This window comes from Cervus elaphus, chromosome 20 (assembly GCF_910594005.1).
Source record: "Cervus elaphus chromosome 20, mCerEla1.1, whole genome shotgun sequence".
Classification (NCBI taxonomy): Eukaryota; Metazoa; Chordata; class Mammalia; order Artiodactyla; family Cervidae; genus Cervus; species Cervus elaphus.
In genome coordinates this window covers 41,777,552-41,789,113 of record NC_057834.1, presented here as the reverse complement: position 1 = coordinate 41,789,113, position 11,562 = coordinate 41,777,552, and the positions used below count along the sequence as shown (strand labels likewise).

Here is an 11,562-nt window from a genome sequence, read left to right as displayed (position 1 = left end):
CAGGGACCACCAGAAACTGGTGGGAGAATATCTCTCCATCCCAGCAACAAAGAAGTGCTTGGTGAATCTTTTAGTAGTTGCTTTTCCTGTAGCACCCAAAATGGTACAGGTTTGGGAGGAGAAGGCTCCGGAGTAGGAGATCAAGACAGAGTAGGTGGCCCCTGTGTCAACCAAGAAATTCTCGGACCTACCTGCCACATCCAGTTGCACCCTTGGCTCCAGCCCCGTGATGGTTATCCGTGACAGGCGGGCTGGCTGGAGCGGGCTGCTTCAGTCCTCTTGAACCATCGTGAGGGAAGGCTTGGCGCTTGACCTTGAGGCTCTTGGGTCCCGAGGGCAGAGTGCTGCCCAATGTCCCAGTTGATGGCATTTGTGGCAAGCCATTCTAGGGGACTTGTCACGGTTAGGACACTCTTTGGCCCAATGCCCCGCCTGTCTACAGATTAGGCATTTGCCTCGTGCCTTGTCATTCAAGGAATCGGGCTGTGCCATAGGGCTTCCCTGGAGGGCGGCCAGCATCTGGGCATTCCTTGTCTCTTTCTCTCCCTCTCCTGGGCCTTGGCCTCCTTCTCCTGTTCTCTGTTATAAAAGGTATTGGTGGCTGTCTGGATCATCTCATCTGAAGAGGCAGCAGAGTCCTGCTGCTGTAGCTGCTGTAACTTGATTCTGATATCTGATGCACATTGGGACAGGAATTTGTCCTTTAAAATCACCTGTCCCTCGTAAGAGTCTAAGTCCAAATTGGTAAACTTTTGGAGGGCCTCTTTTAGCCTTTCCAGAAAGGCTATGGGGATCTCACTGGGCTCCTGAGTTATTGCTGAGACCCGGGCATAGCTAATTACTTTTTGTTGAGCTGCTTTTAGTCCTGCCTTCACACAGATTAGAAAATGATCCCTTTAGGATCAGAGGAGAAGACTGCAGTTTCCCCTACTGGGTATCTATCACTTGACATGTGAAGCCCTGTTGCATACCTCCAGGCTTCCTTTAAGACCCTAGTATGTTCAGGGTCATCCAGTTATCAAGGATGCATCTCAAAGGCGTCTGCCAGGAAGTGGGTTGGTTATTTCTCATCTGAAAAACAGTCATGACAGGGAGGAAAAGGAAAAGAAAAAAATAGGCTTTTTGAAGCTTATCCTACCCAGTACTGTCGCAACCTGAGAGCCAGGCGTCCCTGGGTCAGGGTGCAGATCCCCAGGCAGGCTGAGGCGTGACAGCCTCCTAGAGATCGAATCCCTGGGCAGGTAGAGGCGTGACGGCCTCCCGAGAATTGGGCCCCTGGGCAGGTCGAAGCATGACAACCTCCTGGGATCCTTGGGACTAGCGGATCCCCGAGCAGGTTGAGGCGTGACAGCCTTTCGAGGACCAGATCCCTAGGCAGGTCAAGGCGTGATGACCTCCTGGGACCCCCAGACTGGAGTTTGGGCATCCCCAAGATCTCCAGTGTGACCAGTGCTAGGTAGGATTAAGGGGTTGGGTATTATACAGTACTTCCCTCCCAAGGCCAGCTCTTTTCTGGTTATCCCTCTAGAAGATTGTAGAGGCAACATTGTGGGCCCAGATGGGGCTGAGGAAAGGAGCATGAAACAGGAGGGAAAGGGGGGCAGAGTACAACCTCTGAAAGAATGACATAGCACAAGGGCATAACGTATACTGATTAAAATCAATTGGGTCCAACATGACAAGCCAAATTCAAGTAAACCTGAATTCCCACTCTATAAGCCAAAAGACACACCCAGAGGTGGCAGAACAGCTCTAAGGTGCTGTCAAAAGACAGAGGAGTGGGTGGTTCCCCAATGACTGGGATGATCCTTCCGCTCATTAGCATATGAATTAACCCTGCTTGCAAAACTTAGTCTGGCCGCAATCCTTGACCCGAGCCTTTGCCCTCGGCAATGGCCCACACCCTGAAGCGTGTGCTTCTCCGAATCCTAACAAATCCACCTCTTTTTGGCCCGCTCGGAGTCCTGGGATAGAGCTGAAGGACAGGAGGAAAAAGCAGTGGGAAAAACGTGCCAAGGAATCCCCTTCATAGCCTGCTGGAAAATTTGCTAGATATCTGACCGGTGCTCACAGTTTTCATTGGTCTGATTTTTTTTTGCACAGAGAAGAGTAGGGACAGAAGAACCCCCAACGGCTTGGGTAACAGCTACTGGGGTCCAGCAGATATTGCCTTTGGGATATACCGAAGAGTAGCCTCTCCAGAGTCCCTCAGTTGCACCCACTGCTGCCCGCCTATTTGCGGGGGGTTCAAGGAAATGAGAAATGAGAGATTGTAAAGGAGTTAAGATTTTGTTAGGCATGTCCCTCCAGCCATAGGAGCGAGGACCTTAGGAGGTCTTCTGGAATCTGAGGTTGAGCCACGTGGGCTTTCTGCTGAGTTCGTTTTTCGCTGTCCCGGTTTCCAGCACGACAGGCCTTCCCCTGCGCTGGGTTTTCTTCCGGTTCTGCTTCTATCGCGGGAGCTTCGCTGAGTTGGGCTCCTGCTGTGCTTGGCCTCCTCCACGCGGAGGTTGTTTCAGCCAGGTTAAATCCGAGTCACGGCACCATAGATGTCAGGCGGGTGTATGTTCCTCGGTTCTTTGTCTCGTCACAACAAAAATTTGGAGTGATGGACATTAAAGCCCCCTTGGCGGGTCACAGCTCTCGGGTCTTGGATAGACCGTGTTATAGCTCTTAAATAAATCAGTGTTACAGCTCAGTGTTACAGCTCTATTTATTTAGATAATAGCAGGAAAATCCATCTTCAAGGCGTGAGGACACGTCGATCCAAAGACGTGAAGAGAAGAGCGCCCCATTGCGCGGGGCGGAGGGGTGGGGTGGGGGGAGACAGAGACAGAGAGAGAGAGAGAGAGAGAGAGAGAGCGCGCGTGAGTGAGCGAGTGTACGCATGCGTGGGAGAGAGAGGCGGGGAGAATACTTTGGCTCCTCTTTTTATATGTTTTTTTTCTCCTCGCCGGGCCTGTCCTATGCAAACTGGGTTTAGGCAGGAGTGCTGTCCTACCTGAAGTCCTCACTCCGGTCTTCGGACCTTCTTTTGACCTTCCTCTGCTCTATTTTCGCGGGCTTTTCCCTTCCTGTCTTTTAGCCATCGCCAGTTTGGACTCCTTTTCCCTATTCTAACTATCTAACACCTTTAACAAGATATCTCCAGTCCTTATATCTTCTCTCATCAAAAACATATATCTTACCTGCTTTACACTCTGAAATGCTTCCCTTGTCACTTCAGTGGTTTTGATTACAAATTATAATTTTTAGCCCTTAAAAAACCTTAATTTCTAGTGAAAACCAATATAAAAGCAATTATGAACTATTTGTCATATTGGTAATTTTTGATTAGCAAACTTAAGAACATATTCTATAACCTCAAAAAACATGCATTTTCTCAAGGCACAATTTCTTTTCTCAATGCAATACAAGGCATGTGTCTAACAAGTCCAAGCATCTTCAGTTTCTCTATTGTATTTAGAATTGCTTGATTTGTGAGTGCTTACTTTTCTTTTAAGCCAATTGAATAGAGCTTATTTACAAATTAACCTCAGCAATATTATTCAAGGGCAAAGACACATACTGAGACATACATAAATACAGAGAGAGATATCATGGTTTTCTAGGTGAAATTTAAAATGTCTATTTTCTTCTCTCCCCAACCCCCCACCGCCTCCTTGACTTGAGGTTTCACTAAGCAACCAAAGGCTGAAGTCTCAGGCAAAGTGGGCTATGTTTGTATCTCAAGGACATGTAAGAGTTAACTTCAAGCTTTTTCCTAGGCATATTTTTGTTCTTTCAGTGTCAGAATTCTGAAAAAGTATGCAAAAGCTAGGTTTTTCTGGGACTTCCCAGGTGGTCCAGTGGTTAAGACTTCACACTTCGAGTGCAAGAGGGTGCAGGTTCAATCCCTGGTTAGGAAACAACGGTCCCACATGCTGTGTGGCTAACAGCAGAACAAAACAAGAACAGTGTCAAAAGCTAGCCTTACCTGATTGGACATGTAAAGAGGACCAGTTTTGCAATTTCAAGACAAAGTTTTATTTTAACCAGTTTTCTCTGGAATCTAAACAATATTGTGGTCATCTTGTCAAAAAAAAAATCATCTTTCCTTTCTGTAGTCATAGTTTCATAGCTAAAATATAGACTAAATAGTGCTCAAACTGACCCTGGTAACAGGGGCAGACTGGCTGATAAAATGTTGTCCCTGCAGGGATTGTTCCTCTGTGGAGTTGGGGGTCTTAGTTTGATCAGAAGAATCTGGAGGAGTATAGGAACTTTCCGAAGTGGGGGAAGCTTGGTCCCCCTCTCAGAGTTGGGAGAAGTTAAAAGGGAATCATTTAGAATCTTAGGAGAGATTTTCTGATTCCTCAGGTTTTTGAGTATATGAGAGCCACATACAGCAGGATTATGATAAGGGGCATAAAATCTTGAACACAAGGGAACTTCAATTCATTTTCCCATCCTGTGGTGATAAAGATCTACTTGTAGGAGACCAATTTTCAGGCCATTTTTCCATCCCCAATTTATGTAAAGGCCAGGCAGTATAACAGTAAAAAGTTTCCAGCTCTTAAGGACACACTCCAGAGATGTTTCTTCTGGTTTAGAAAAAGATCCTCCCATGTTGAGTAATCTGTGCGTGTTTATACTCAGTTGCTCAGTCGTGTCTGACTCTTTGTAATCCTATGGGCTGTAGCCCGCCAGGCTCCTCTGTCTATGGGATTCTCCAGGCAAGAATACTGGAGTGGGTTGCCATTTCCTCCTCCAGGGGATCTTCTTGACCCAGAAATTGAACTCATGTCTCCTGCACCTCAACCTGCAACTGAGAGCAAAGAGTGCTTCTAGACATGTAATCCAGTGTCCTAAATACATTTAGGAGGCACATGAAATGGACTCAGAGTGTCTCCTGAATTCCCTTTGACCTTATTGCTAGACAGGACTTGAAGTACCCGCTACACCCCTGCTGATTTCTAACCCGATTATCTCAGGTTATTGGTACCTTGCACAAGGTATCCTCCTTTCATATCTGGAGAGGACATTCAGACAGTGCAGAGCGGTTGCAAAATTTTCCTTTAAGTTTTCTTATAAATAACATAATGTCTGGGAGGCAGGCTGCTTGGAAGAGGCCAGCCCAGTAAGTAGTCTGTTACTGTGTACAGGCTGCCAAGTCCTGGAGTAAAAGGGGGAACTCTGGAGTAATTGGAGTTGGCTGCAATGGAAAACACCACGGGAGTCAAGGCCAATTAATTGATATTGACCACAATGGGTTTGGCAGTAGCAACAGTACAGAGTCTTTCCCGAAGAGGGTATTAAAGCATTGGGTAAAGCTATTAGAAACCTAGTTGTGCAGGTAAAGTGGGAAAGAAAATCACAGACGCACGGGAGAGAGAAAGTTAAGAGTATCCAGCCAACAGCATGGGGAGACCAGCAGTTTACCTTGAACTTCTAGGTTTCAGTACCAAATGATCTTGGAGAGGCAGCAGTGGGTGGTCCTGCAAAGAGGTCTTATTTCCCTGCCCAGGAATTACACATGGGTAACCTGGATCCGTACAGTCAAAACTATGGTTTTTCCAGTAGTTGTGTACGGACGTGAGGGTTGGACCATAAAGAAGACTGAGTGCGGCAGAACTGATGCTTTCTAACTGTGGAGCTGGAGAAGACTCTTGAGAATCCCTTGGACAGGAAGGAGATCAAAGCAATTTCCTGAAGGAAATCAACCCTGAATATTCATTGAAAGAACTGATGCTGAAGCTCTAATACTTTGGCCACCTGATGTGAAGAGCCGACTCATTGGAAAAGACCCTGATGCTGGGAAAGATTCCAGGCTGGGGGAGAAGGGGACAACAGAGGATGAGATGGTTGGATGGCATCACTGACTCAATAGACATGAGTTTGAGCAAACTCTGGGAGATGGTGAAGGACAGGGAGGTCTGGTGTGCTGCAATCCATGGAGTCGCAAAGAGTTGAGCACAATTGAGCAACTAAATAACAACTACCAGGATGAAAACCAGGAATCCTAGCCACCAGGCCACCAGGTACTAGAGGCCAGAAGCAAAGTGGCCCTGGCTCTTTCCCCCATTTGAAAGCAAGAGTGTTTCAAGGAGGCCAACACTGTAAAAGCAGGTACAAAGTTTATTTTTTAGAGATACAGCATAACATGTAGGAGAGCAGAGAAACAGTTTATTTAAGAAAGAAGCAAGGCAGAGAGAAAGGTTGTGGGCATTCTAATGAAGAGAAGGAGTGCAGTAAAGAGGTGATTTTAATCACTTATATAGGACAGTCCTTCTGGGGCCTTTGTTTACATTTGACCGGTTATCTTATTTCTTTTTTTCACATCTGACTGATCCTAAGACCCTCCCCAAGATGCATGTGCAACTGTTTACTAAGATGAATCCCATACAGAGGTCTGTGGGTGCATGTCCACACTTATAAGAGGGTGGTGTCCTCTTGACCCCTAAGGAGCCTTCTTGGGAATGTACAGACAGGGAAGTTTTCTTGACCTCCAGAGTGGTCATCTTATCTCTTTACTTCAGCAGAGCTGAGTTTCTGCCATTAGCTTCCTCTTTGGAGTGTCTGAGTGAGAATAAATCTTCAATTTCACTCCACCTATTGATCCACTGCCATGGTATCATAGTTCTTGTGTTCTAGTAACTCTTATTTTATTTAAAAACATCCCCAGAGCACACCATGGAGGAGGAAGTGGCAACCCACTGCAGTATTCTTGCCTGAAAAATCCCATGGACAGAGGAGGCTGGCGGGCTATATATAGTCCATGCAGTTGCAAGGAGTTAGACATGACTCAGCACCACAAGAGTAGTGATTCTGGCAATTCAAATATGTCCAAGGGAATTCCCAAAGAGATAGTGCCTCCTTTAAGTGAAAAGGTGAAAGTTCTCAACTTAAAAAGGAAAGAAAAAAATCATATGCTGAGGTTGCTAAGAAGGATGGTAAGGATGAATCTTCTATCCATGAAGAACTTCATCTTCTGTCATGAAGTTGTGAGGAAGGAAAAAGAAATTTGTGCTAGTTTAGTGTTGCACCTCAGACTGTGAAAGTTATGGCCAGAGTGCAAGGGATGTGCTTAGTTAAGATGGAAAAGGCATTAAGTTTGTACAATAAGCTATTGTGAGAGAGAGCTATCACATTCACATAACTCTTGCAGTATACTGTTATAGTTGTTCTATTTTATTGTTAGTTATTATTGTTCTCTTACTGTGCCTAATTTATAAGTTAAACTTTACCATAATGAAGTGAGTGAAGGTCACTCAGTCATGTCTAACTCTTTGTGACCCGGTGGACTGTAGCCTGCCAGGCTCCTCTGTCCATGAAATTCTCCAGGCAAGAATACTGGAGTGGGTAGCCTATGCGAGCAATCTTCCTGACCCAGGAGTCGAACTGGGGTCTCCTGTGTTGCAGGTGGATTCTTTATCAGCTGATCTACCAGGGAAGCCCCAATTTAACACATGTATATATGTAGAGGAAGAAATGTAGTATATATAGGGTTCAGCACGATCTGAGGTTTCAGGCATCTACTGGGGGTCTTTTAAAGTATCCCCTATGGATAAGGGAGGCTATTTTATTATCTGTAACTGCTTTGGAGCTACAATGTCACAGTTAAGTAGCTGTAACAGATTGTATGACCAAGGAGCCTAAAATATTTACCCTCTGGTTCTTTTGGATAAAATTTGCTGACCTCCTCCCTGTTTACATAACAGAATTGACTAAATAGTGTTGCGTAAAGGTATTACAGAAAAAAAAAAAAAAAAGACCAGTTTGTATCTATTTCATAATACTTTTCCTTCAGGGAAAAAGGTTAGGTAGTTTTATTAAGATTTTGAGATTAAGACATAAGTGGGAAAACTTTCTGGTTTCTTATAATTTTGTCAGATTATTAGGCAATTTGGTAAGATTCAGATCATTGTACTGAAAGGTTTTTGAGGGTCAAAGATAAGTTGTATGAGTTTGAAAATGTTCTGCTATTGAGAATGATTGTAGCCTAGGAAGAAACTGGCTGAGAAGGAGTAGAAGAAAATGAAAACTTCAAAGTCTCTTGCTTGGGCAATTTTTATTTCCTCTGAGTAACAAGTTAAAGAAGATTTGCAAAATAAACACAGCAAAAACACAAAATTGATACATTTTCCAGCCCACTTAATTTTTAAACAATTAAAATAATTTATTTGGTATCAATACAAATCGTATTTTTGCTTTTACTAGAAACACCTTATTGTAATAGTATTTTAAGTGAGATCAAAGAAACCGAATATATCAGTCATTGTTTCACTCTTGTAATGTGACTGACAAAGGAATCCTGGTAATATGAGTGATGACTCTGCTGTTTTCTCTTGTTTGCTTTTCAAAAATTTGCTTTACTCAACTTTGATTTTACAAAAGACCTATATTAGTACCTTTTTTCACTAACTGAAAGAAATCTGAAGAGGAGTTTTGCTTTTATGAAAAAAGTTGAAAAGCAAAAATAGCATTCAACATTTGTTTTGCAGTGAGCCTTTTAGAGGCAGCAGGTACCCAAAGACACCCCGAGTGGCACCATCAACTCATTCCCAGGGAATTTCAGCATCTTAGCATCAAGCTGCCACAGCTTTGAATCCTGTCTGTGAGCATCTGTGCTTTGTCTCAACTTACCAGCAAGATGTGTCCTTAGGAAGCTGTTTCTTCCCTTCACCTTATTTCAGCTTATGAAAGGTTTCATAGGAATGCTATGCTTGGGGATAGAGGGGGGGAACATGTGCTTGCATTGTTAGCATTACCTTTTTTTTTTAACAGCTTTATTGATATAACATTTAACATACATTTCACACACTAAAGTGTATAGTATAATTCAATGCTTTCTATATGTTATATTAAATTTTAAAAGTTGTGGTATATATATAATATATATATATAACATAATCTAGCCATTTAAATCACTTTCAAGTGTACAACTCATGGCATTAATTACATCCACAATATTGTGTAACTATCACCACTATTTCCAAAATGTTTTGATCATCCCAAATAGAAATTCTGTACCCATTAAACAAAGCTCCCTATTTGTCAGTCTCTCCAGCCCCCTTTTAACCTCTAATCTATTTTCTGTCTCTCTGAATTTGCCTACTCTAGATATTTCATACAAGTAGAATCATATAATATTTGCCCTCTTGTGTCTGGCATATTTTCTTAGCATGTTTTCAAGGTTCATTCATGTTGTAGCATGTGCCAGAATTTCCTTCTTTTTATGCCTGAATAATATTCTGTTTTATGGATTTTGTTTACCCATTTATCTGCTGATGGGCACTTGGTTTTCTTCCTTTTGGCAATTTGAAAAATACTTCAGTGGGGGACTTCCCTGGAGGCCCAGTGGTTAAGAATCTGCCTTCCAGTGTGGGGGATTCGGGTTGGATCCCTGGCTAGGGAACTAAGATCCCATATGATGCGGGGCAACAAGCCCATGTGCCACAGGTAGTGAGCCCACGGGCCACAGCTAGAGAGAAGCCTGCACACTGCAGCTCAGACCTGAGGCAGCTGAAAATAATAATAATATTAATAAAATTAAAAAATATTGCAATGAACAATAAGTCCTGTTAGAGTCTCTCTTTTTTAAAATTAAATTTTATTTTTTTGCAGTCTTTTGTTTTAAGTTGGAGGATAATTACTTTACAATATTGTGATGGTTTCTGTCATACCTCAACATGAATCAGCCATAGGTATATGTATGTCCCCTCCCTTCTGAGCCTCCATCCCACCTCCCTCCCCATCCCACTCCTGTAGGTTGGCACAGGCTTTGGATTCCCTGTGTCATTCTGCAATTTCCCACTGGCTATCTACTTTACATATGGTAATGTATGTTTCAATGATACTCTCTCAAATCATCCCACCTTCTCTCTCTCCCACTGTGTCCAAAAGTCTGTTCTCTATGTCTGCATCTCCATTGCTGCCCTGTAGATGGATTTATCAGTACAGTCTTTCTAGATTCCATATATATATATATGCATTAATATATGATATTTACTTTTCTCCTTCTGACTTACGTCACTTTGTACAATAGGCTTTAGGTTCATCCACCTCACTAGAACCGATTCAAACGCATTCGTTTTTATAGCTGAGTAATATTCCATTGTGTATATGTATCACAACTTCTTTTTTTTTACTGCTACATTTTGCACAAAATGAAGACAACCAATTGACTAAGCAGTTCCAGAACCATTAGTGTTCATTAATCAAGAAGCAAATGAGGAGAGTGAAAAAGTTGGCTTAAAACTCAACATTCAAAAAACTAAGATCATGCCATCTGGTCTCATCACTTCATGGCAAATAGATGGGGAAACAATGGAAACAGTGACAGACTTTATTTTCTTGGGCTCCAAAACCACTGCAGATGGTGACTGCAGCCATGAAATTAAAAGACACTTATTCCTTGGAAGAAAAGCTATGATAAACCTAGACAGCATATTAAAAAGCAGAGCCATTACTTTGCCAACAAAGGTCTGTCTAGTCAAAGCTATAGTTTATCCAGTGGTCATATATGGATGTTCTGAAAGTTGAATAAAGAAAGCTGAGCACCAAAGAATTGATGCTTTTGAACTGTGGTGTTTGAGAAGACTCTTGAGAGTCCCTTGGACTGCAAGGAGATCCAACCAGTCAATCCTAAAGGAAATCAGTCCTGAATATTCTTTGGAAGGACTGATGCTGAAGCTGAAGGTCCAATACTTTGGCCACCTGATGTGAAGAGCTGACTCACTGGAAAAGACCCTGATGCTGGGAAAGATTGAAGGTGGGAGGAGAAGGGGACGACAGAGGATGAGATGGTTGGATGGCATCACCGACTCAATGGACATGAGTTTGGGTAAACTCCAGAAGTTGGTGAAGGACAGGGAAGCCTGGTCTGCTGCAGTCCATGGGGTTGCAAAGAGTCAGACACAACTGAGCGACTGAACTGAACTTTTGTCTCTTCAGGTAAGTTTATTCTAAATATTTTATTCTTTTTGTAGCAATGGCGAATGGGATTGTTTCCTTAATTTCTCTTTCCGATTTTTCATTGTTAGTGTATAAAAATACAAGGAATTTCTGTGTATTAATTTTATGTCCTTTGACTTTAATTCACTGATTAGCACTAATAATTTTTTGGTGGCATCTTTAGAGGTTTCTGTGTAAGGAATCATGTCTTCTGCAAAAAGCGAGAGTTTTACTTCTTTTCCAATCATGATTCCTTTTATTTCTTTTCCTCTCTGATAGCTGTAGTGTGTCTCTTTTCAATTCCTTTGGAAATGCTGCGTCATATGGTAATTTTTATGTTTAGCTTTTTGATGAACTGCCAAACTGTTTTCCATAGTGGCTGCCTTATTTTGTTTTCCCACTAGCATCATATGAGGGTTAGAATTTCTCCACATCTTGCCAACATTTGTTATTTTCCATTTGGGTTTTTTTTTTTTTTCCCACCTTTTGTCTATTATGAATAATGCGGCTATAAACTTTTGTGTATAAGTTTGTGTGGACATGTTTCTATTTTTCTTGAACATAGACCTAAGAGTAGAATTGTTGGGTCATTCTGTGCTTAACATTTTGAGGAACGACCAAACTTTT

General features: G+C 42.6%; 1 protein-coding gene across 1 annotated transcript in view; it reads right to left on the bottom strand.

The window, feature by feature from the left end:
- Positions 1–2,710: 2,710 nt before the first annotated feature.
- THEM4 (thioesterase superfamily member 4) overlaps positions 2,711–11,562 on the bottom strand; it is a 47,818-nt gene continuing 38,966 nt past the window's right edge. The window contains exon 7 of the mRNA XM_043879007.1: positions 2,711–2,741. The gene's annotated coding sequence lies outside the window, so the exon portion shown is untranslated. The remainder of the gene's footprint in view (positions 2,742–11,562) is intronic.